Raw genomic sequence first — 26526 nt, forward strand, 5'->3', positions numbered from 1 at the left:
GTATCATAGAGAGAACTCAGATATTCAGCTAAGGATGTTGAGTCCATGGTACATGTGTGTACATCCAGGTATAATCCTGGATAAGTTTCCTGTCTCTTCCATTTGCCCCTCCAGGCCACTCTCCACCCTTCTCCACCCTGCTCTGTGCACCAGGTGGCTGAACTCCATGAACCACATTGAGCACTCTTGTCCTCTGGCTTTCTGTTGGGTTCAGCCAATGGGAGCCCCGGCAGGAGATTGGAGGGTAGAGGAGAGTGAAGGTAGCGTATGCCATCCCCTGACTCCCTCCCTGTGGGGTTGCCCTGGACCACTAAATCCCTCATTGAAGGGCTCAGCTCCTGTTGGGTGGCCCTTTCCACACAGGCCCCTCTGGGTTGAGGCAACTGCTCTTTCCTCCCAGACTTTCAGGCCTAGGGATGTTAACAGCTTGCTGTCACCAGCCCCTAGTTCTGCACCATCTCTTGTGGTTTTCCTAAACCCTGCCCACATCTTTGTAAAGATTCTTCATTAAACTTTTCTCAAATTGTCCAATTTGAGTGTGTCAACCATTTTCTGATGAGATCTTGACTGTTACACATTCCAAAATGTAACTCGTGTCCCCCAAGCTTCCCTGGCCTAAATGATCTCCCAATATAACTGAGATCTAGACATTGGCAGCTCCAGAACCCCGCACCTGAGTCACTGCAGGAACTCAGTTCCCTGTCAGAATTCTAGAATTCCTGAGTCCCCAGGGATCAGCCACAACTGGTCACTCCTCATGTTCCCTCCATGCCTCCAATGCCCACACCAGGGGCCAAGCCATCACCAACAGAATAGACCTGCCCAGTTCCTTGGATCTAGGCTCTTCCTGAGACCCAGAAGCCCCCTTGCCTTTGGATCTATAAGGCCACCCAGTACTCCTCTCCAAGCTAGATGGAGCTGGCTTTGGTAGGCTATGGATAAGTGAGGCAAAGCCATGTGACCCTGAACCTGACTCAATCTATACATGGGTGCACAGATTCCTTATTTTCTGATCAACCATTTGCCAATCTCTCTTCTGCACCAGGAACCCCCTTCCTCTGGTTTACTGAGAAAATGGAGCCATGGGCAAGAATGTCTTGACTCTCCACCCCACTCCACCTTACAGACACAGATATAACCACTTTCCCATTCATCCTCACTGCCTTCCTCTCGTCTCAGAAGAAATATTTCTCTTTCTGCCCAAGGCTCATCTCTGCTTCTTGGCTCTTGGTGTCACCCGCTCCTGTCTGCTCTGAGAGCTGCCTCTGTGCAGTACAGGGTGCTAACTCCTCTTTCGCACATCTTCAAACTCTCCTCTATGAATAGACTCCTCTTGGCCTGTAAATATTCTCAAAGTTCTCCCAACTTAAAAAGAAAAAAAAAAAAGCCCTCCTTTCTTCTGGATTTAGCTATTTCTGCCTCTCTTTCCTTCCCTTCTCCTCTGAGTTACTCAAAACAGTTGTCTTACACTTCCAGCTCCATATCCTCGCTTCTCATCCTCAACCCACTGCAGTTTGACTGCAGCCCTTCTGGGGCCATAGAAACTTCTTAAATGCCAAATACACTGGGCACCTTCCATCCTCATTCTACTGGATTTCCCCACTGCATTTAACCATTAATGGCCACTGGAGTCCTCCATCTCCTCCCCCAAGGGCAGGGTACCTGTAGCAGAGACTCTGAATCTCCCTCCGGGAGCTCCTTGTCCTCATTCTTTTTTTTAAACACCCCCTCAAGTTGTAACACAGAACACGGCTGCCCCACTAGACTCTACCTTCCTCAGCCTCCTCCACAGCGAGGTGTGGCACCATGAGTCCTTGCCAATAGGATGTGAGTAGAAGCAATGTGACAACTTCTTGGTCTTACCTTTGACACTGTGGACCCAGAAATGGGAACCTCATTTTAATGACAGTAACATCAACCCACCAACCCAGATCTTAGGTGACTCCCTGGAACAGGGCTGCCCCTGCCAGCCATATCCGGACTTTTCACGTGAGAAAAATAAACGTATATCTCATTTAAGCTAATATATTTTGGAGCATTTTGTTATAGCAGCTTAGCCTGTGCTCCAAGTAATAAAGCATTGACTTAAGAGCAGGCCATCCATGACTTTTTAAAACCTTCTCCTCCTCGAATCTAATTTAGGTCCTCCTCTTCTCCTTCAAAGCACATATCACAAGTTATAGTTAAATAATTATTGGTGGAATGTAGTGGTGCCTCTTGATTGCCTTCCCAACAACTGTCTCCTATCCCTTCTTTTTATCTCACAGAACCCTGATTTTATTCAGGTATTCCTGCCTTCCTTATTCAGACTCATGCTGCATAAAAAGATGAGCTTAGGCCAATCAGATTCTCCCTTAGATCTGAACTAAGAAACAAATAATGAGCTACTTATCGAAAGGATCTAAGATGGAAAGTTCACAATGTAGAGGAAGCCAGTGAGGCTACAGTGGACCATGTACAAGCCAAGGTGCTTGGGAAACCAAAACTAAGAATGAGAGGGGCCAGCAGGTAGGAAAGATGCAGGTATGTGAGGTGCAGGCAGATGGCACCAATGATGACCTGCACATGGTGTCTGCTGAGGACCTGCAGCCACCTGGATCCAGGACTGTCTCCCGCTTCCAGGCTCTGCTCTGGGCTTCCCGTAGCCAGCATCTACAATTATACCTACAATGCATCGTCTTTTCCCTGAGCTAGCAAGAGTGCACACCTGCTTCTCAGAATCAAGCAAGCCTGAATAAAACAACTTTGGGCAAATCATTCAACAAATATTTTTTGAACACCTACTCTGTCCTAGGCACTGTTTTATGCCCCGGGGTCCTAGGGAGAACAGGACGGGCTGCCCAAAGCATCTCGCTGAGGAGCAAAATGAACTACGTCACTCCTCTGCTTGTTTATATTTCTTCAGTGGCTTCCAACTGACCTCAGAATAAAGCCCAAAATCGTTATGGCTTACAAGGCAACCTTGCATGATCGGGCCCCGGTCTACTTTTTGAACCTCATTTCTCAGTTACTCCACTTCTCTTCCACTTTCAGGTCCCCAGCTGCTGCCTCTCTCATGCCTGCAGGACTTCACACACACTCCTCCATCCATCTGAATGTGGTAAGCAAAGGTAAGAGGCAAGGATGTGGATGGTGATGATGATGATAACACAACTACTTATCGGGCATTTATATAGACTTTACGTTATTGTTCTTAATCTCCACAACAATGTTGCAAGCTAGGTTCTGTTTTCCTCATTTTACAGATGAGGAAACCGAGGCTTCAGAAGTTCAGTAACTTGCTTCAGATCACATTTAGGAAGTGGAGAACCAAGATTTGAATCCAAGCCTGTTTGACTCTACAGGACGGGCTGTCTAGGCCAGCTGTCATCTCTTTGCCATTCTTTAGAACTCAGCTTCTGGAGGCAGACAGACTGGGGTTTGAATTGCGGGCTCCACCACCTCCTAAGTGGGTGGCCTTGAGCTAGCCACTCAATCTTGCTGAGGCTCAGTTTCCTCATCTGTAAACTGAGGTCCCCAGTAGAACGTATCTCAGAAGGTTATTGTGAGGTTAAAAGGAAAGAACTCACGGGAAGCATTCGGCATGGTGCCTTGCCGGCTGCATTCAATGAAGGTAGATACTACGGTTTCATTATCAGCACTACTATCTTCTTCACTTAGGCAAATAGCTCCCTCTGCTTTGCCTTGTCCAGGTCGGAGTTCTGCATCTTGTCACAGTCACAGCCTAGGTGCTGCTTCCCCGCAGGGCCTCCTGGGGCCAGGCCTACACGAGTGCGTGGAAGTTAGCTCCGGGGCCAGAGGGATGGCCTGTAATTGATCCCAGTTAGAGCTGGGCAGGCCCTGTCTTCCTCAGCTGGGGCCCCAGGAAGCAGAGCGCTGTCTGATTTATGTCCCTGCTGCACCGAGGATGACCTGGTGCCCTCTCTACGTGTCCCAGCATCAGACAAGGCCATAAAATGGAATTGGTGCTGCACGTTTGTTCCTGTCAGGGCTGATGTGTACTCTGCTGCACCCAGCTTAGGTCAATGCCCTGCAGGACCCTCCCTGGGAAAGGTTGGTGTGTGTGGCCCCCTGTGCGGTCGGGCTGCTGGGAGTTCAGGGACATGTACGGAAGGAAAATCACAATCTCATATGCTCTCATGGCTTCAGTGACCATCAACTTGTGAATGACCCCTGATGCGCATCCTGAACCTACAGCTATCCCAGCCTCAGACCCAGGTAACCAGTGGCCTGCTGGACACCTCCTCTCACATGGCCCACAGGCCTCCCCACCTGAACTCATCGTGTTCACCTCTCCGCCTGGTCTTCTCCCCTGATTGATTGGCACCACACCCAGGCTGAGAAAGCCGCTTCCTCCCTGGCCTGGGGCAGCATCTTCATACACCTCTTTATAGCTCTGACCTCCCTGTTTTGTAATTAGGACAACTTACTGCAGGTTTTACCCTTATCGGTGTCTCTGTCTGTTCCTCCAATAGACTGTAAACTCCCAGAGACCTGATTCATCTCTGTACCCCCAGTGCCTAGAGCAGAGCCTGGCACAGAGGACATGCCATAAACCAGTGATGAATGAATGAGTGAATGGATGGATGGATGGATGAATGAATGAACATAGATGGATATCCTTCAAGTTTTGTTTTAGTTTTTGTTTTGTTTTGTTTTGCTGAGGAAGATTATCCCTGAGTGAACATCTGTGCCACTTCCTCCAGTTTATATATGAGTGGCCACCACAGCATGGCTGACAAGTGGTATAGGTCTGTGCCCGGGATCCAAACCTGCGAACCTGGGCCACCAAAGTGGGGCATGCCAAATTAACCACTATGCCACAGGGCCGGCCCCTCAAGATAATTTGTGTGTGTGTGTGTGTGTGTGTGTGTGTGTGTGATAAGACTGGACCTGAGCTAACATCTGTGCCAATCTTCCTCTATTTTATGTGGTGTGCTGCCGCAGCATGGCTTGACGAGTGGTGCTAGGTCCACACCCAGGATCCAAACCTGCAAATCCCAGGCCGCTGAAGTGGAGCATGCGAACATAACTACTACACCACTGGGCCAGCCCCAAGATAATTTTTTTTTGTTTTTTTTAAAGATTGGCACCTGAGCTAACATCTGTTGCCAATCTTTTTTTTTCTTCTTCTTCTTCTCCCCAAAGCCCCCCAAAGCACAGTTGCATATTCCAGTTGTAGGTCCTGGTTGTCCCATGTGGGACGCCACCCCAGCATGGCCCAATGAGCAGCGTGAGGTCCACGCCCAGGATCCAAACTGGCAAAACCCTGGGCCATCGAAGTGTAGCGCACAAACCCAACCACTTGGCCACAGAATTGGCCCAAGATAATTTTTAACTAAAGAACAGGGCTTCTTAAAAGACACCCCTAAATTTCCACAGGGAATAGAGAAATTAGATTTTAGCATCTTAGAGCCAGATTAACCTTATTAATTTCAAACTCCGATATTTTCCCTATACAGACGACTGGGACCCAGAGGGGTTAAATAACTGTCTGAAGGTGAACAGTGACTTAGTAAGAGCCCCTGGACTAGCCCGCAAACCTCCTAACTTTATAGTTTGCAGCCTTTTCCTCTCTTTCTACATGCTGAGCTTAAGCGAGCTGTTCGCAGACTCCAGAGCTTGGCTTCCAAAAATAGACGATAGAAGGCAGAGAGTATTCTAGACTATTCTATATCTACAAGGTCTTATTAACAACAACGTGATCCACAGCAGGAGAATTGAGATGAGCTTCTCAGAAATTTCCAGCTCTAATAGCAAATATAAGACTGTATGACTTTGTGGGCCTCGTCCTCTCTAAGCCCCACTTTCCTCCTCTGCAAAATGGGAACAGTAAGAGCAGCTGCCCTGACCTAATGCATGCTTTCTCATTTGAGGCTCTTGCGGTGGGTTGCATTATTATTCTCAACTATTTGCTGGGCTCTCAGTAAAAGGATCACCCATCTCTGCCCATTGCAATGAGACCCGCAGTGCCTGTCTATGGGGGGAGTATACCTCACTGCCCCGAGGTGTCAGCCTAGGCCACTGGCTTCCTTTGGCTAATGGAAGGTGAGTAGAAGTCACATATGCCACGTCCCAGGAGAAGCTTTAAGAGCCATTGCAAGGTTCAACCACAGCATTTTTCCTTCCTTCTCTAGACTGGTCTGGGGGGCTGCTCCTTCAGGCTGAGACACAGAAGGTGAAGACGTATGGAACAGGACCTGCAGCTGTCATGTACCGTGAGTGAGAAATAAACCCTCGTTGTTGTCAGCCATTGAGATCGTGGGATGGTTTCTGCTGCATAGCCTAACAAATGCTGACTAATAATTGTTTGCTTATAATATAGACAGACTCAGGGCTGGTCCAGTGGCGTAGTGGTTAAGTTAGTGCACTCCACTTCGGTGGCCTGGGGTTCACAGGTTCGGATCCCGGGCACAGACCTAGCACTGCTTGTCAAGCCATGCTGTGGTGCTGTCCCACATTAAACAGCAATTTTCCTCAAGCAAAAAGAGGAAGATTGGCAATGGGTGTTAACTCTGGGCCAATCATCCTCGTGAAAAGAAAAAAATATATATAGATAGACGGACTCATTTGGGACATCTTTAAAGGGAGGATGGGGTTTGTGATAAAGATATCCACAAAATGCATCAAATCCCAGGCAGTCCTAGGGCTAAGTATTGATTAGTGGTCAAGGTGAGTTACCATAATAGAGAGATTCCAAAATTTAAGTCTTAAATAAGATACCATTTACTTCTTTCATAAAACAGTGTAGAGGGAAGTGGCTGATCCAGGGTTGTAAGGCAGCTTAGCTCCATGAGGTTGCCCAAAGATCCAGCTTCCTTCCAACCTGCTGCTCCTGCCATCTTGCATGCTTTTATCCTCATCTGCACCATGCCCAGCTTCCAGCCCGCATGAAGGAGGAAAGAGAGAGATGATGGACGACCAGTGTGTCTTTTAAGGACGTACAGAGAAGTTGCCCACATCTCTCCTGCTCATAGCTCATTGACAAGATCTTACTCACATGGCCACAGCTAATATAAGGAGGCTGGGCAAGTAGTTTCTAGCCAGGTGGCCACGTGCCTTGATGAAATGCAAAGTGGGCTTCCCACTACTAGAAGAAAGAAGGGGATAATTCAGTGGTGTTCCGGAGCTGGCTCATTGTAGGCTCATGAGAGCCAATTGCAAGTGTTTTGTCCCCAGTTCTGTGTTCATTAACATGACCTGAAACCAGCCTGAGGGGGAGAGTTTACACCACAGGAATTGGCAAACGCTAGAAATCTGGACTTCCGTACCCCACCCCACCTTCCAGAGAGCCAGTGTTAACATCTGCCAGAACTGAGGGTAAGGGATCCTGGAAGGCAGTTAGCAGTCTCTGCCACGGTCAGGACGTGTTTTCTTGGCATCTCTGCTGCCTTCTCCTCTCACTCCTGACCAGCTTCCTCAACTTCTGTCCACAAGAAGTCCTCCCTGGTTCAAATTCATGAGGGCAGCTCATCTATTCTTGCCTCTTCCTTGCTCCAGATTGAAGCCAGATGCCCACACTTGGGCTACTCAGCTATGACCAGGAGTGGAGGAGCTGGATGGGGATGGTGCACAAAGCTGCCTTCAGAGGGGCTGTGGGCAGGACCGGCAACAGAGGCAGACACCGCGTGCAGCTTAGGAGTGAAAGCTCTTTCCCCACCCCTACCACAGAGGTTAGCTTGCAGGAGACTCTCCTTACGCAGTTTTTCTAATATTCCTTTTTTTTTTCTTGGTGAGGAAGATTGGCCCTGAGCTAACATCTGTGCCCATCTTCCTCTACTTTATATGTGGGACACCTGCCACAGCATGGCTTGATAAGCGGTACATATGTCCTCGCTTGGGATCCAAACTGGTGAACCCCAGGCCACTGGAGCGGAGCACGTGAACTTAACCATGGCACCACTGGGCCAGCCCCTAATAGTCCTTTTTTAAAAAATGTTTTTATTGAAGTAAAATACACGTAAAATCTACCATCTTAACCATTTTTAAGTGCACCAAGCAGTGGTATCAAATACATTCATAATGCTCGCAACCATCCCCACCACCCTTCTCTACATCTCTGGTATGCCTTTTGTACCTCATGTGATTAGATGCCCTAGTTTAATGAGAGATGCACTTGCTGAGGTGGCAAGAGACCTCCGACTGAGGCACAGCTGTGCGCTATAACACAAGGGCACTATCTTATGGTATAGACAGCACAGCAGTGATTTGCAGGAGACCTGAGGCCCACACCCGAGGATCTAGGAAAGGTGGCTGGATGAGTAAGGGCAAGACAGTCCAGAAGGAAATTAAAAACATGGACTTCAGAGTCAGACAGAACCCAGACCCAGCCCTGTCCCTTGGTGACCTTGCGCGGGGTTCACCTAACACCACGGTCTTCAGAAACGCTGTGGCTTCTGTGTCTGAACAATTCTTCCCTCTCTTTGTCTGACAAGTGCCTCACGTTCTTCAGAGGCCTCCTGTCTAAAAGAGGGTCTCTCCATGATTCTCTCACAGCACCCCGGTTTTCTTTTCGTAACACTGGTCAGATTTTTATTATATATTTATCTACTTACCTCCTAGTTTTTCATCTGTGTCTGCACTGATCTGAATGCTCCGTGTTAGTTGTGTCGCTCATTGTATCCTCAGCGCTGAGCCCAGGCCTGGCCCTAAGAGGCCACTCAATAAAAATTTGTTAAATGAGTAAATGAATGAACGAGGAAAAGAATGAATTAAGTTAGTCAACTTTTCTAAACCTGAACTGTAAAGAAGAGAGTATTTAAAATCAAATCCAGTGAGGCAGGGACAGGAACACGTCAGAGAGCGTGCCAAGCGCTCCAGCCCAAGTTCTAGAGCATGAGTGTGTCCGGCGGGGGCCCTGCTGTGCCAGGTATTAAACTTTTCGTTTCTGGGTGGTGCAGAGGTCTGGGGGGGTCCCAGGGGAAAAACCAGAGTGAAGGGGAGCTGGAGGGGCACTTAGGGGACGTGGAGCTGCTGTCAATAAAAAAAACAGTTCACTAAATTAACAAGCATTTGAGGCTGCACTGGGGCAAAGCAGCTAAATGTCATCCCTGTCTGTGAAATGAAGGAACTGATACCTAGCCGGTCCAAAGGGGTGCTGGGGAGGTGACATCGATCACTTCCGTGACAAGCTAGAGAGGCAGGGCTGAGGTAAAGAAATCACCAGAAGCTTAGAAAATTGACAGAAATGGCTGCACTTCACCTTCTTGCTCCCCACTCCAACTTCCAACCCCAAGAGAGATAGACAAGTCCTAACAACCAGTTCCAGGTGTGGGGGAGAAATCCAGTTCAGTTCAGAAAGAGCGTCAGTGTCTGAGGAATCGCGAATGTGAAAGAACAGAGCAGGACCGGGTGGCACAGAGACTGGCTCTCCAGCAGACTCCTCCTTATCTAAGGAAAGTTAGAAAGAGGGATCCCTCCCATGAAAGGCCTGGCCAGGCCCCCTCACTGGTGTTCAAGACCCTACACCCTTTCCTCCTCTCTGTGCTCCTAAAATTCTCTGAACCAAAAGCTCATTCAAAGTAGGACAGAGGCTCCAGAGCTGGGCTGGGGGTCTTTGGTCTCAAGACTCCGGATCAGGACCCTTGAATTTGCTTCTCCCTGAGCAGCCCGGAAACGGACCTCTTGAGCATGGGACAACCAGATGCTGTGGGTACAGCCTGCCTTCCAGGCACCAGGTGAAAAGAAGAGATGCCCAACATCAGACTTCAACACCAAGAGGAATTTACTAGAAGGATGGAGGATGTGTCACAGAATCCAAGGTTGGGGACAGCGATAGGGAGGAGATCAGGAACCTCAGCGCCCTGAGAAATCCAAGCACTGGCTTTTCTTTTCTTTTTCTGCAGACTGACTGGCTCTTCTTGGTATGCACGGTGGGAAATGTCCACGGCCAACAGCTCCTGTGTTTACATCACCTTCGTTCAAGAGCACAGCCAGAGTCAGGCAGCAAGGCTTCAGCTCCATTCCAGCATCCTGGAGATGGGATGTGATTGGCTCAGCTTGGGCCAGGTGTTCTCCCTGACCAATCGTCTGTGACCTGGGGGAGGGGCAGAATCACAGGTGTGTTTGGCTCTTCTTCTCTCCGCCCTGTGGATACAGGAGGTGTGGGACCATTCCTAGAAAACGGACACTGGGCAGGCGGTAGACAGAAGGTACCATCTACGTGTGGTTTGTCCACTGTCACTCAGCCAGAAAATGGCACACCAAGTCTAAATTCTTGGACTGCTACGTTCTTTCCACTTTGTTCCATTTCAGCGTTATGAAATGAAGGTCATTGTGCCCAAGGGACGTCAGAGGTGAGGACCAGAGCCTTAGATTGCAACGAGGGTTCGGAGAGCTGAAGGCAGTGAGTAGAACAATGCTTCCCAATGCGGGCCTCCCTGCCAGACGATAAACTGGGCAGGATTCTATGTGTCTCGCATGGGTCCTGGCAGGCGGCAGTACTTGGTAATTATTTTTTTAATGAGTGAATGAAGGACTGTGCTTCTGAAGCACTTGTAGAACTTGATAAAAAGAAAGATTAAAAAAGTAACATTTATTGAGCACTTATTCTAAGACTTTGCATGTATTAAATCATTAATCATCAAATCAATGAGCAGAATATTATTATTCCCCTTTATAGATAAGATACTGAGGCACAGAAAGGTTGAGAAATTCGCCCAAGTTCACTGCACTAGTGGCAGAACTATCGGAAATCTAAGCGGCCTCGCTCCAGAGCCTCCACACTCAACCACTGCACCTTACAGCCTCTCAAGATGTCAGCAGCCCGCCCCAGACTGGGAGAACCAGAGTCTCTCGGGCTGGGACCTGGGAATCTGTATTTGAACAAGTTTCACAGGTGACTCTGATGCACAGCCAGAATTCGACCTAAAACTGTGAATCTAAAAATTAGCAGGAAGCCTGGGGCCATATGACTAGAACAAATGAGGCTGCCTCCAGGATTTTAAAGTTCTTCTAATCCTGTGAACATAAGGCCTGCCAAATAATGCTGATTGATTGTATCCCCTTTGTGAGGAGGGAACCCAAGCCCAGATCAATTACAAAGAACCCTCTGGGGCCCTGCGAGCAGAAGGCCAGCTCAGTGGACCTGCCTCAGTGGACCTTTTCCTAAGGGACTCCAGGCACAGGCCACCGTCCTCGGGAGAGCTGGACTGACCGTGTACCTGCCTAGTTCCTGGACTTTGATCTCCCATCTGACCTCCCTCTCGCCCCTGCTCTGATCTGACAACTCCTGCTGGGTTGACCCCATCTCTGACCCCAGCCTGCCCCAGTTTTCAGCCTCACTGCTCCAGACTGATATCTCACATGATGACAGCTCGAGGCAGGACAATATTCGTCTCGGCCGCCAATAATGGGAGCAAGACACCATCTCTGCTAATGATGTAGTGACAAATGGAATATTCCTGTCAAAAGAGCTGTGACTTTCAGAGTGGAATTTAGTTATCTTAAACCAACTCTGCAACCATCACTGGGCATGGGATATAGAAACAGTGAGAAATAAATAGCCCTTGGTACTAACCAGATCGACATTCTTTCATTCGTTGAACAAATGGTTATTGAGAGCAGATTCCATGATGGTTTCTGTGTTAGCCCTGAGGGCAAAAAAGATGAACAAGACATTGTCTCTGGCCCCAAGGAGTTCCCTTAGGCCCAATTCTGCTGTGACATCCAGAGATGATGCTTCAAAGATTAGCCAACGGCTTAGACTAAAGAGAAGAAAGGCTGCAGGATTATATTTTCAGAGAGGGGATGGTTCCAGCTTTGTCTGAGGTTCCAAAGCCCCTCAAGTACTGGACTGGCCTATGGAAGCTTGGGGGGGCTGGTAATGAGCCTCAGAACACAAACACCTTTACAAAACCTAGATCTGGGGCTGGCCTGGTGGCGTGGTGGTTGGGTTCACACTCTGCTTCAGAGACCCGGGGTTCACAGATTCGGATCCCAGGCACAGACCTGCACACCACTCATCAAGCCATGCTGTGGCAGCGTCCCACATACAAAAACTAGAGGAAGATTGGCACAGACGTTAGCTGTTAAGGACAATCTTCCTCAAGCAAAAAGAGGAGGATTGGCAACAGATATTAGCTCAGGGCCAATCTTCCTCACCAAAAAGCATACCAAAAAAAACACACCGAAAACCTAGATCTGTCTGTGCACCAGAGGTTCAGGCCCAGAGAGTGGGTAGACTTCCTGGTAGGCATCAAAGGGCTCAGGATTGGGGCCCGGATGCCCCATTCTGCTCCTGGTTGTATTCTAATTTGATGTGTAATCTTAGACAATCACATTCCCTCTCTGGGCCTCAGTTTCCCCAGACCATTTCTTTTCTGTCTAAACGCCTAGCTCCTTGAAGAATGTTTGATAAATGTTTGTTGAATGGATGAATGAACCTCTGAAGTCCCTTCCAGCTCTGATATTGTGAGTCTGTAAGCTGGAGACATCTTTTTGGCAAAGAATGAGAGTGGCCAAGAATGAAACCTTAGTCCCACACCTGAGGGACCCTGAGTCACACTCCATTATGCAAGTATGATCTGCCCATTGTGGACCACCTCTCCTTTCTCTTTAGGCTAGTCCCTCATTTTCCATCTTCTCTTCTATCCCAAACATATTGTTGTGGGGTTGAATTGTGTCCCCCAGAAAAGTTATGTTCAAGTCCTAACCCCTGGTACTTGTGAAGGTGACCTTATTTGGAGAGAGGGTCTTTGTAGATGTCATCAAGTTAAGATAAGGTCCTACTGGATTAGGGTGGGCCCGCCTCCAATAGGTCTGGTGTTCTTATAAGAAGAGGGAAGTTTGGATGCAGACACACAGGGAGAAGGCCACGTGACAATGGAGACAGAGATTGGAGCGATGCATCCACAAGCCAAGGAATGCCGAGGATTGCTGGCAACCACCCAAAGCTAGGAGAGAGGCATTGAGCAAATTCTCCCTCTGAGCCCCTGAGAAAGAACCAACCCTGCTGACAGCTTGATTTGGGACTTCTGGCCTTCTGAGTCGTGAGAGAATAAATCTGTATTGTTTTAAGCCACCCAGTTTGTGGCATTTTGTTACTGCAGCCCTGGGAAACTGACATACCTATCCAAGGCCATTATTTGGAAACCAGCCCACTGATCCGCGCTCAATGAGCCCTAAGAAAGCACCAGAGCCATGTCATCCCTGCAATGTTCACTGAAGATGAGTCATCGCTGTGCCTGTTGTGGGTCTCTGAAACCAAGAAGCCTGCCTGCCCCATGGGAGAAGGAGGAAGACCTTCCACATGATTATTTAGCAGGAAGAGGATGCTAGGGGGTGGGGTGGAGGGTTGCCAGCTGCTTTTCTCCCCCACTGGGGACAGCCCAAGAAAAAAAGGGGCTTTCATCACTATACGAGGATGTCACAGTCATTTACTTTCCCTCATTCAGTAAATATATGTGGATCATTTACTGTGCTGGGTGCTGTTGGAGAGCATGTGTGTATGGCTGCTGGAGGAATGCTAAAGAAATCTAACACACATTCCCTGAGTTCTATGAGCTAAACTGGATTGCAGGCCTGTGGCATGGTGGGTCATTAGCATGGCCTTGGGAATCAGACAGTCCTGGCTTGAATCCTGGCTCTGCAACTGACTTCCATTGTGATCTTGGACAAGTTACTTAATCCCTCTGGGCCTTTGTCTTATTATAAGTATTAAGTAAGATGATGTATATAGCACAGAGCCGGAGTAAGTGCTCAATAAATGGCAGTTATTTTCACTATTGGAGAACAAGATGCTCCCAGAAACAGCTTAGCAAAAGAGCAAGGTGAGGGGGCCAGCACCGTGGCCAAGTGGTTAAGTTCATGAGCTCCACTTCAGCGGGCCAGGGTTTCGCCAGTTCGAATCCTGGGCGCGGACATGGCACCGCTCATCAGGCCATGCTGAGATGGCATCCCACATGCCACAACTGGAAGGACCCACAACTAAAATTACACAACTATGTACCGGGGGCTTTGGGGAGAAAAAAAGGAAAAATAAAATCTTTAAAAGAGCAAGGTGATTATGGTCAAGCAGGACCTGTCCAGTTCAGGCCCTCATCACATCTTGCCAGACACTATCTAACTGAACGCTCAGAACAACTCTGGGAGGAAGTTAGTCCCCTTTCACAAATAATGTTACCGTGGCTCACAGATGTAAAATAACTTGGCCAAGTTCACAGAACAAGCAATGTGGCAGAGTCAGGATTCAAACTAGAGTTCCCAAGCACATGTTCTTCCTATTCCTGGACAACATTTATTTGCAAGTCAGAGGGAGAGGTGGGCAGCATATGGTTAGGAGAGGGCCTAGAGTGGTTCGCTTAGGCTGTGGTTGCCTCTTAGAAAGTACTTTGTTTGTATTGGACTGATATGTGTCTTTTGTTTAATTAGAAAATACATCTCTAGTGCTTCCTATAGGATGTCCTAAGCACTTTATGTTAGTAATTCATTTAATTCTCACAAGAGGTGGGCACTGGATTATTCCCATTTTGCAAATGTGGGTACTGAGACACAGAGAGGTTAAGCAACTTTCCCAAGGTCACACACAAAATGAGTAGCGTAAGCAGGAACCACACTTGCTTCTTTGGCTCCGAGGACAATACTCTCAACCATTGGTCTATACTACACTATCTTTTGGGGCGGTGGTGGTGTGTTGGCTGTTAAAGTGTGTACACGGCGGGAAGGGGAAGGATTAACACGCACAGCCCACCCTTCGGTGCTATTGCTGCAATAAGACCGTGAGTAATTTGACCCTGTAAGGTGAATGGCAGGATGGGGGCTGTTTAGCCCCCGGATTCTCTGAGTCAACAGCTTCTCATCCCTGGCCCACTTCCTGAAAACTCTTAGCACTCAGCTTTGGAAACCCTTTGAGCACAAAGAGCTCATTTCCTGTGGCTAGGAAGGACGAGATGAGTTCCTGATGACAGCTCATCTCCCTCATTAAGGCACTCATAAAAGTGTTTCAAGGAACCTGACTTATGGCTCCGCAGTTTGTCAAGATCCCCTTCTGCAAGGAGCCGCTCTGGTAATTTGGTGCTAGGAGATGTGCAGGAGAAACCAGCTCCTTTGAGTCCAGGAATTATTTATGATCCTAAGAAGAGACAATGTAATTTGAAGAGATAACAAGCCTTCACCGGCACAACAGGCTGTTTAATACACCATGAGGGATGAGAGGCAGCTTCAGAATTCCAAAGCCAGCTAGGAAACCGTGGGTTGTCTTTTCCTAGGAAAGCTCCTGGGTCAATAACAGCTAACTCTTATGGAAGATTTACCTCCGGGCTAGGGCTCGTGCTAAGTGATTTTATACGTTAATTCATTTAATTCTCACAACATTCCTATCCTATTTTACAAATGAGGAAATTGAGGCACAGAGAGGTTAAATAACTTGCCCAAGGTGACACAGCGAGTGAGTAGGAAAGTCAGGCTTTTAACCCAAGTAGGTCTGCCTCCTCATTTGTACCTTAAACACTAGTCACAGCTCAGGAGGACACTAGGCTTTAAGCTAGCCCGGTAAGGTGAAATGTACATTTATATTCAAAATTATCTTTGATGATCCTTTAAAACGCCTACTGAACTTAGTGAATTTTAGCGAGGCATATGGCCTTGTCTAATAATTAAAGAACCACTGAGCTAAACTAAAGAAAGGAGCAGAAGGAAGGTCTATGTGCAGATGTTTATGCTTTTAAACCAGCCTGCCTTTGGGGAACTCTCAGATCCCCAGGGGTGAAAATGAAGAGGCAGAGAATTATAGAGCATCCTTACCCACCTGCAAGAGTGACTCTATTCTCTTTTACTAGTTAGCCTCTGTGACCTTAATGCATATCACTTGCCACGTGTTATCTGTCTGGGTTAAAAGAGAACATAGTCACAGCTTAAGAGGAAGAGAGAGAAAGTTCCGTTAGAGAAGGGGTTTAAAAGTCCAAGCCTAAATAAAGTGAACCTGATGCAATGAGACTAGCTCTAGAGCCGGATAAACCTGGATTTAAACCCTAAATCTGCTACTTACTAGCTCTGTAACCTTGGGGAATTCGCTTAACTTCCCAAAGCCTCAGTTTCTTAATCTGTAAAATGGTCATAGCAATACTGCCGTGTTGGGAAGATTGAATTTAAAAGTTTTTAAAGTAGTGAGCTTGAGTATAAATCAGAGTAATTAAGCATCAGTTCTTGATAGCTGTTTGCCCTAAGGCAGGTCACATCACCTCTCTGAGCCTCATTTCTCCTCACCTGCAATATGGGCATAACTGTTCTGCCTGCTAACCTCACAGGTCATTGTAAAGAAACACTAAAGCACTATACAAAGTTTGTACGACGATTTTTCTCAGCTGCTTGGTATACCTGGAATTGTGAGGAGGTGCTGGGAGACCCCTGCTGGAGAAAATAACTCAGGAGAGTCCTGGGCCTGAAGTTAGAAATGGGTTCAGATCTCCACGTTTGCCAGTTAGTGTGGCTGTATGACTTTGGGTGAGTGAGCTAACCTCTCTGAGCCTCCGCTTTCCCTTCTATCAAATGGGACTAACAGTACTGACATCACAGGGTTACCCCAAGAACCACATTCTGCAGGAAAGTGTTAGGCACGTGGTAAGCGCTCCATAAATGTTTGCTGAATCTGAATCCTTCCGAGAGGAGCCAAATTCAGCTGCTCTTCTTCCGCGGGATGGGAAAAGGGCGCGAGGTCCGCGCACGCAGCTCAGGTAGGGAAGGTGCTCCGGCGGAGCCGCGGGACTCCAGCGCCTCCCCACTCCCCCGCCCTCCCAGCCGTTGCCATGGCCACCGGTTCAGGCCCGGAGCAGCACCTAGGCGAATTCAGCCCAATCCCCGCCTTTCCAGAGTGACCATTGGCTGGAGAGGCCACGTGACGCGCGCTGGTATGCTAATATATGGTAATCGCCCACGCCCCTCCTCCCGGGCCGTGTCCGAGCAGCCAGCAGGGAGCGCGGCGCCGAGCCGAGGGGGCGGGCTGAGGGGCGGCCCCCGGGAGAGAGCGGCCAGGTGGAGGAGGAGCGCGAACGCGACCGCAGGTAACGGGCGGGCGCGTGCGCGCTGGGGCCGGCTCGCGGCGGCCCGGCCGCGCGCGGGGCACTCGGGCGGCTGCACCGCCGGCTTAACCCTTTGGGCGCCCAGCTGTCACGGCCGGGCCGGGGCGCGGCGGCCGCGCCGGGCCGCGCGGGGCGGGGCACTGCGGTGGCCACGGGCCGGCGGGCGGCCTGCCCCGGGAGCCGCGACGTGGGGCCCCCGCCCCGGGACCGAGCAGTGCGGGCCGGCGGACCGACCGGCTGCGGGGGATGCGGGGCCGGGGCTTGCGGGAGGCTGCGGGGAAGCGGCTGAAGCCCCGGCCCTCGCGCGGTTTCTCCGGGGGGCCGAGCCCCGCCCGCGCCGCCCCAGCCCGTGGCCTTGAGCGGCCTGCGTCTCCTCCGCTCGTCCCGCCGCGTGGGAGACCCGGGGATCGGGCCTGACCTCGGCGCCCCCAGCTCAGCCGCGGCCTGACAGCCCCATCGCCGGGCACTTTTGACCTGGAGTCAAGCTGGGGTCCCCTGGGACACGAAGGCAAGATTGGTGCTTGGGGGGCACCAGAAGAAGGAACTGGGGATTGTCGGTGCTGGGAGGAGAGGACAATCCCCTAAAGGAAAAGCAGGCCCCAAGATTTGCCAGGTTTGAAAAAGGGGGATGCCCAAGAAAGGCACTGGTCCCTTGTTTTCTGTGCTGAGTGATGATCTGACACTCATGGGGTAAGGTCACTGCCGGACACCTGGACTGGGTCTGTCATGTCCAGAGGAAGCGGCTGTTTTGCGTGTTTCTAACAAATTTCTTGTAAGGCAAGGTCTAAATCATCTTCCTCCCTCCCCCTCTTCCTAGGTTTGCTCCAGAAGTGTGTTCTTTAATTACCCCCTGACCCCCCACCACCAATTCACTAAGATTGGTGGCAGCTTTAGGCTCATGGCGTAATTTAGCTTTCACTACAATAAAAATGGTAGGATGGGTGGTGCACCACTAATGTTAAGCTTGCTCTGGGAGCTTCTTGGAAGGGGGCGGGGGGGGGGGGGGGAAGGGGCGGGGGGGGGATGTTTCTATCACCCATGCAGATGAAAAACTGGCTAATGTGCCAGTGATATCAATAGAATTTTCTTTTATGAGCCTAAAGTCGTTTCTTCTAAATCAAGGAAAAACGTGGTTACACATGAAAAGTACCAGGAACCAATTTGATTTTTGCAAGCGTGGTGCAAACTGCGCTTTCATGTTGCTCTTGATGTCTTTTATCACACAACAAACACATGCTATATGCCAGGCACTCTGCTATGTCCTGGGAATGCAAAGATGAATATGATAATTACTCCTTGTCCTCCAAGAAGTGGTGGGAGAGACAAAATTGCCAGGAAAAGTGATAAAAAGCATAATAGACATATATAAAGAGCTGTGGAAGCAGAGGAGGGAACAATTAGCTGTCTGAGAGAGTCAGGGAAGGCTTTCCAGGGAAGAACATGTTTAAGGAAGGTCTTGAAGGATGAATAGGAGTTTGCCTTGCGGAAAAGATTGGGAAGGACAGGAAGGGCAGCCAACACAGAGGAAACAGTGAATACAGGCACTTAAAGAGTATGGATATGTCTAGGCAGTGGCTTTATATTGCAGCCATGGCCTTCTTCCTTTCTCCATAATTTCCCAAAGATAACCTAGAATTTCTAATCCCCACCACAATTTTCAGGTGGCATTTTTCCTTCATATTGTTCTTCTCCCCCACTTTTTCCCCTCATTAGTTTTTCTGAGCCTCACTTCTGGTCTTTGTCACTCATATCTTTCCAAATAAGGGCCCAACATGTGGAGATGGCAAAGAGATCGTTTTCGGCAGCTCCAGGATAGAGGGCCTGAAAACTGGGCAAATGTGTGTGGCACCAGAGGTATCACTCCAGGAAGGCAAAACTAAACCATCCAATAAGAGGAAAATCCAAGTCCTAACAAGGGAAGCGATGCTGAATGTCAAATCTGTGAGGTCAGATTTGTGAGATGGGGGGAAATGGGTAATAAGACCAGAAGCTGGAGGGATCTGGAGCAAGAGAGGATCTGGACTGTGAGATGGGTCAGGACAAGCAGTTCTGGACTGAGACCGTGAATCATGCAGAAATGATAGAGCCCACAGTCAGGTGGTGCCAGCCGTGGAGAACAAGGCTGGATCTGATGGCTTCGAGCCACTCTGCAGAAACGGACAGCGCCATGCCCTCCATAGAATATTGCCAGTACTTCTTTCTGTTCTCGCTCCCTCCTTGCTATCATCCTCTTTGGATCCCAGTTTCCACCCATGATTCACTTTTAGTGGGGTTCTTTTACTGAGGTCTTAGCTACCAGAGCAGAGAAAATCCCATTCTGCTGCCTTAGCATCCACCTCTAGAACTATAAATAGCCTATTTCACTTCATAAGCCATCATCTAGCCAGCCTATTTTTACTTCCTGATCCTTTGGAAACAGCAAGGATGGGCCCAGAGGTGGTAAAGTGGACCTCATTCCCAAACTCACCTAATGTTTGAATCAGATAAAGGCCTTTTAGCTTCACTTAAACCAAAATTTGTTTTTAGAATGGATTGCCGTGAATTTTTGGCAAATCCCCTGTCTTGAACTATATTACCGATCAAGCCGTGTAAAGAAGGTGACGCTGGGGTGCCTAATGTGCACGGTTGAGACGGACAGTTCTGTGAGTGCAAGAGAATCACAGGTGCTGTGGAAACCATCAGTCAGCATGCTTACTGAGCGCCTGCTTGTGTGCAAATACCGTGCTGTATTTGTGCTTAGGAAGAGACAGGGAGATGAGAGAGGTGCTGTCGTCTGGGCATTATTCTCGGGCACAGGATTCGGATCCCAGTTCTTCCAGTTCCTTGCTACGTGACTTGGCAAGTTATTTGACTGCATTTCCTCATCTGTAATAATGCCACCTACCTCATATAGTTGTGAGGATTGAATGTGAAGCAGTAATCCAGTACATTTTCAAAGGGCTGCTTATGTGGTATTATAGGAGTTGAAGAAAGGAAAAGATCGTTATGGACCGTGACTATGAAGGCAGGTTTTTTTAAGAGACATGGTAAATTTTGTTACATAGAGAGAAGGAAGGTGGAAGGGATTTCCAGACAGGAAAAATAATGTTCAGAAAACACGGGACTGGAATATGAAAGGAAGGTTTCAGGGGTCAGTTGAGGAGCTTGACCAATCTGGCAAGATCAGAAGGTTTAAGGAGAGGAGTTGTAAGATGGGAGAGGTTGGTCGAAGCCACATTTTAATAGGCATTGAATGCCGAACCAAGGAGTCAGGACTTTTTCCTGTATTATGGGAAGTCTGAAGATGTTTGGTTAGGGAAGTGTTGGGTCATGAAAGCAGTGTTTTAAGAAGATTCTCTGGGGCTGGCCCCGTGGCCGAGTGGTTAAGTTCACGCGCTCCGCTGCAGGCGGCCCAGTGTTTCGTTGGTTCGAATCCTGGGCGCGGACATGGCACTGCTCATTGAACCACGCTGAGGCGGCATCCCACATGCCACAACTAGAAGGACCCACAACGAAGAATATACAACTATGTACGGGGGGGCTTTGGGGAGAAAAAGGGAAAAAATAAAATCTTTAAAAAAAAAAAGAAAAAGAAGATTCTCAACAGCAGTGTGGGGAATGAACTTGAGTGGGATAGAAAGAGAACTGTACAACCAGTTAGCAGGTGATTTAAATAGTCTAGGTGTGAGGGGATGAGGAACTGAATTAGGGTGATGGCGGTAAAATAAAAAGAGATGGTTCAGTGAGGATTATAAAGGAAACACGAACAGGACTTTGTGACTGACTGGATATAGAGGACAAGAAATAAGGAAGAATCAAATACAGCCTTGAACACGGGTGACAAGATTGACAGAAATAGGACAGAGACGAAAGCCAGTTTGGGGGAGAAGAGGAAAAGCTAAGTGCTAGATGTCCTGAGGTGATACTGGAATTTATAAGTGGACACATCCCATAAGTATTTGGAAATGGGGACTTGTGTTCAAAAGAGAGAAGTCATGAAGTCTTATATAGAGAAGATGATCACTGAAGCCGTGTGATTAAGTTAGTTCACCAGTGGTAACAGCACAGAACTAGACGTGTAGGGGACTGAGGGCTGAAGCTTGGAGACTGCCCTCGTTTAGAGAGGTAGGAAGAAGAAATGGGGTCAGTAAGGTAGAAAATAAGGAATATCAGAGAAGCAAAGGAACCATCTAATTTATTCCTCCAACAAATGCATTCTCTCCAAGACCATTTGTGTCCCTGACGCAAGGCTAATTAGACATACCATTAGCCACGAGGGTGTCACATCGCAGAGGTCAAGAGAAGAGAGGGTTCAAGCTGGAGGAATTGGTCAGCAGTATGATTGTACTGGAAAAGTGGAAAATGTCCGTTATATTTAGTAAACGGGTCCTCAGTAACTTTTTGAAAATGATACCTTCAGTTCAGTGGGGGATGGCCATGGGGATATTAAACGCCAGCTTAAAGAGGATTGCGGCATGAGATGCGGGTAAGAAATGGAGACAGTGTGCAGATCACAATTTATATGTCTGGTAATGAAGAAGAGAAATAGGAATGTGGTTTGAGAAGGCAGAGGAGTCAAGCAAAAGATGTGATCATCCTTGTCTGCTTCATTATTTTAGTTGTCCTAAAATATCATTCTCATTCCTTCATGTCCTTAATAGTAGTTTAGCAATTTGTTTCTTAAACTTACTGCTTTGATAATTACCTGTACATTTCACTGAACAATAATAGTATAGCTCCCATTCTTTGAGTGCCTGCTATGTGCCAAGTACTTTGTTTATATTCTATTCATTATCTCATTTAATCCTCAGAATACTAGATTACAACCATACGACCTCTTGGAAGCAAGGAGAAGTTAAATAAATTGCCTATGATCACCTAATTGATAAGCGGCAAAGATGAGATTTGCTCCCAGCTCTGACTCTAAAGCTTTTCTAAAGGACCATGCTAATACCATCCCTGACAGCGGGGCCAGTTATGGGCGTGCAGCCTGTGCAGTCTCCCAGGCCCCTGTGTTTAGAAGGACCTCACACTTGGTTTAATGCTCTATTGTTGCCGTCTTGAAATTCCTAATGATTTTTTAACAAGGGGCCCGACGTTTTCATTTTTGCACTGGGCCCCATAAATTATGGAACCAGATCTGCCTGAAGGTATCCGTACTCCCTCCTGAAGCTGGGGAGGCATTTTGTGTGGTGTTCTTTGTCTTGGTCGCATGGCCTAAAGTGCTTGCTGTGTCGTGGTGCATGATCACATTTCCTTGTGCTCCTCTCCTTTTGGACTCCTGAGTCCAGGGGTAAGAAGGGCAATAGGGGGATATTTTGAAGTTCAAGTAGGTATCCAGCCAGTATGAAGAGAATAGAGAGTAAAGAGGCACGGAATTATTTACTCAGATGACTTCTGGAAACTCGACTTTTAACTTTATTGCATAGGGTTACAGTCCTGTTGCTGTTGTTACTCCAGTTTAAATAAGGAATGAGTTCATTGCTATTCCTTTTGTACTCAGATACTCCCATTTGTTTGGGGGAAGCTATGGGGACCATTTTCAACCTCCTGAAACAGAAACTGGGGTTGAGCAGATATAATACAACTTGTCTGCCCTGATATGGTGATGCCACCCCCTCGCCCTCGTCTAGGGACTCCCCAGCTTTGAGCCACGTGGCCCTGTGTACCACATTTGTCTCGAATGCTCATGTCCCACTCATGCTTTGTTACCCTCTCTATTCCTTCATCTACCCAGAAGAATCATGAAAACCAGGAAAACTTAAATTTTGATATTGTCTTTCATTTTTGGCTTTACAGTCACTACTTGGAACTGACAACAAATTAAGTTTTTCTGGTTTTCGTGGTTATTGCTCTTTCAAAAACAGCTTCGCTCACCCTCTTGCTCCTCCCATTCCCGGTCTCTCTGGGTAATCGTTTGACCAGGTACTGACCAAGTCCGGACGCTAGTTGATCCTGGCTGACCACTTGACCAAGCCCTAACACTAGCCAACCTAGATTTTTTTGTGAAGGAAAGCAGACAAGGCTGAGATCGTGTAGCTTCCTCCCGTTACCTGTGTCGTTCTCATTCAAAGTGCTAGTTCTCACTTCCTACTCCCAAGATGGACCAGGTGAGCCTAACAATATGTGAGATTAAGAATGTGAAAAGATTTAGAGTATAACCTATGGTATATGTCATGAAACAGTTTAGTCGGCCAGGTGTTCTCCATGTTCTATTTGTGCTAGTGGTTTAGTCCCCGTAACACACTGTAGTAGTTATCTCTCGCTGTGTAACAAATTACCCCCAAATTTGTCAGCTTAAGACAACGAAGTTCTCTGTCTTCTAAGATTCAGTTCAAGCATTACCTCCCCAAAGCATTTCCCAGCTTGCTTTTAATGAATTAGTATCCTTCCTTTCTGATCTCCCATTTTACTTTAACATCTCATTATAGCACTTACCACATTGTTGGAATTGCTAAGCTTTTCCACATCCTTAGTTTCAGTGCCTAAAACCATTCCTGGAACATGGTAGAAGCTCAATAAATGGTTGTTGAATAAGCTTAAGAATATACCTTTACTTTTTATTCTTTAGAAAACTTAGGTATACTGCAAAGTATCTTGCCTCGTGCCCCATGATAAACATACCCTTCTCCATCTCCCTTTCTAGACGCTCGTGTATCATTGTTGAAGGTTGAAATGTAAAGAAACCATTGTATATGTCAACGACTTCTTGACTTGCCAACTCACCTACTCCAGGGAGGACTTGAGCTTGTTTCTATCTGAAAGTCCCTGTTCCATGCGTACTCTGAAACCAATTCCAGCCCTTGTAGGAAATCATATAATGAGCCCCTAGCCCAAAGACACTTGGTTCAATAACACAGCCAACATTGGTTCACTATTCAAATATTGACTACAAACTTGATGGAGGTAGGGTCTGTGTCTGGCTTATTCACTGCTCTATTCCCAGCACTCAGCATTAGTAGATGCTTAATAAATACTTGATGGATGAAGTAATGACACTCCATTCTTGATACTCTTGCCCCATTCCTGTTATCCAAGTCCTGACCTCTGAGCACCTAGAATCTTAGGCCTGCATTCATCGTTTCATGTGGCCCAGACTTTTTGTCTTGGTCCTTGACTCTTCTCTTCCAGCTCCTGATCATAGCCGATCTTTGGGAATTTGTCACCTTGGTTACCGAGAACGAAGGTACCATTTCCTCTCTTGATCTTCTTAAGTAATAATATTGACCAGATGCCCATAGGAGAATATTCTTTTCTCTGCCTATAACCAGAAACATCCAGCATACATATTAAATGTGTTTTAAAATATTTGAACGGAAACAAATTACATTCAGATTGCAAAAGAAAGTGGACAGGCTCCTTAAGAAGCAAGCTTTGGCCAGAAACCAAGTTCTAAAATTTTGTAAGTCTGTTAAACTGATTAACTTGTAAACTTCAGCAATTCAATGCAAATTAATTTTTATACCAACCAGGGGATCAATGGAGGGGAGGGAATTAAGTGAGTGTGTAAATATGGTTGCCAGGGAAACTTTTCCTGACAGAAGAGAGAAGCTCACAGGAATTTATACAGGCCCAAGGAAACAATGTAACCTGATCTTTCTCTGTTCTCTTTCTGATGGGGGAAGAAAACGTTGTAGAAACCATGGGTACAGATAAAGGTGGCTTTAGACTTTTCTGGAGACTTGAGGAGTAAGTTCTCCCTCTTGACGCTGGCCTGAGCAGTAGAGTTCCCCAGGGCAAATATGACTGTTATAAGGCACTCATTCCTTCTGAGGAACCATCTGGAAATGCAGAGCTTCTCTGAATCCGTATCTGAAATAGTATTTATCCATTCAACAAATGTTCAGCACTTTCTAAATGGCCCATTGCCCAGAAGGGAATATGATTATAAGAGATTGATAATGATTTGCAGGTACTGTATTACACCTAGTGGATATTCCTTAAATTTTGTCTAAATTAATTTTTTGAGGAGAGGGGGATATGGACTTAAATATCTAATGCTTTTTTAAAAAATAAAATTCTATTTCTGTAGGAAAAGTATGAACGTAAGAGTATCTTCTGCCACATTTCTATTCTTAGGTCCTCGCTCCTGAAAAAAACCTATCTTGTTGATCCATAAAGCCACACCCCAAGGTGGATGTTCATCTAGTGACAGTGTCATCTGAATTGTAGGTGTAGTGCCAGTGAAGGACAAATCTATCTCCTGGGTGGCTAAAATCACAAGAGACCCTTCATATTTTAACCAAAAGTGATAGATGGTTTGAGGTCTAAAATCTTAGCTGTAAAGTGCATTGGGATCGAAATGTGTAACACTGTCCCGTATCTGACGCCTACCATTCAGTGTCTCCTCTTATACTTTAATGTACTGGAGTTTTGTACTGTGCCTGGTGCCTTTCCCTGGCCTGCAGAGGGGCAGTAGGGGGTAATGGTTAGCAGCAGGGACACCAGAGCCAGACCGCTTGGCTTTCCAGCCCTGCCTCCACCACACCTTAACTGTGACCTTCATAGCCTTCTTCACGTCTTCATCCTCTCTGTGCTGCAGGCTTCTGATGCGTGATGGGGATAATCATAGCACCCACCTCAAAGAATTATAGAATTAAGTAGGTTAATACATGGGGGGTGCACAGTAAGCTCTGCGTCAGTTTTACCTTTTATTATTTCCTGTGAGCTCTTAGATGGTAGGTTGATTCCTTTTGAAGGAAGGGACTGTTGAAATGTATGGAGGTATAATAATTTCCCTAAAGTCATGCACTATTTGGGCTCAGGCTATTTTCATCCTCAAGTTACACTGACGTTTTCCATTCTACTTAGGAAGAGAGAAAGAAAATGAGAATTAGAGCAGGAGAGGAGCTAGGCTTTGGAGTATTTTCAAACGGGTGACTTCACAGAAGATGGTGACACTAAAGCATATGAAAATGAAATTGCTTTCTCCAAGGCAAAATGGGTGTGAGAAATGGTCGGGAATGATCTAAGGTAGGAGCGGGAATAATATAATATAGATGTCATACTGGGTCAGGCCTGTCGTATATCCAGCCCAAAATTCTGTCTCTGATAATGATAAGAAGGGACAAGTGGGGGAGTATTATAGCTGCCATCCATGACAAAATCTTCTAATTAGACGCATGGACCTGCTCATTCCTGTCTTTAGTATCCTGCTGTGTCTCGTTCACCCGAGTATTTAAGCTTTATTTCTATTTTTGGTCTTTACAATCTATTCATTTTATTCAACAAACACTTTTAAAGCTTCAGCGCCCCATGCTAGTAACTAGGGGTGCAAAGATGACTAGAACCGAATCCTGGCACCCCAGAAGTTTATAAAGAAACACAGACATGGAAACATTAGTTATAGTATTGTACTCAGTGCTGTAATAGAAGTATGCTCAAGGTGTTTTGAAAGCTTAGAGGAGGGATCACTTAATTCTGCTCAGAAATGTCACCTTCTGGAGAAAGTGACATTTGAGATGATGACTGAAGGCTAAGGAGGAGCTCCTCAGGCAGTCAGTGCACCTCACACAGGAGTAATGTGTGTGAA

The 26526-nt window shown here is 47.2% G+C and overlaps 2 protein-coding genes and 1 long non-coding RNA gene across 11 annotated transcripts in view; 2 read left to right on the forward strand and 1 right to left on the reverse strand.

The window, feature by feature from the left end:
- The window catches only part of LOC139079608 (uncharacterized), a 34534-nt gene extending 23012 nt beyond the window's left edge, over nucleotides 1-11522 (forward strand). The window contains exons 3-7 of one of the 4 annotated variants that reach the window (XR_011533356.1): nucleotides 3034-3110; nucleotides 6138-6218; nucleotides 9609-9761; nucleotides 9846-10345; nucleotides 10622-11522. This is a non-coding gene — a long non-coding RNA (uncharacterized lncRNA). Of the gene's footprint in view, nucleotides 1-3033; nucleotides 3111-6137; nucleotides 6258-7500; nucleotides 7674-9608; nucleotides 9762-9845; nucleotides 10346-10621 lie in introns of those variants that run through there. The other 3 variants (XR_011533357.1, XR_011533358.1, XR_011533355.1) reach the window with 3 other exon arrangements.
- LOC103556694 (toll-like receptor 12) overlaps nucleotides 1-26526 on the reverse strand; it is a 132184-nt gene that overhangs the window by 21322 nt on the left and 84336 nt on the right. The gene's annotated exons all lie outside the window — the stretch shown is intronic.
- PHC2 (polyhomeotic homolog 2) overlaps nucleotides 16878-26526 on the forward strand; it is a 117344-nt gene continuing 107695 nt past the window's right edge. Inside the window, exon 1 of one of the 6 annotated variants that reach the window (XM_070595247.1) lies at nucleotides 16878-16997. The gene's annotated coding sequence lies outside the window, so the exon portion shown is untranslated. Of the gene's footprint in view, nucleotides 16998-17228; nucleotides 17629-26526 lie in introns of those variants that run through there. The other 5 variants (XM_070595239.1, XM_070595233.1, XM_070595232.1 and 2 more) reach the window with 5 other exon arrangements.

Source organism: Equus przewalskii, chromosome 2 (genome assembly GCF_037783145.1).
Source record: "Equus przewalskii isolate Varuska chromosome 2, EquPr2, whole genome shotgun sequence".
NCBI lineage: Eukaryota > Metazoa > Chordata > Mammalia > Perissodactyla > Equidae > Equus > Equus przewalskii.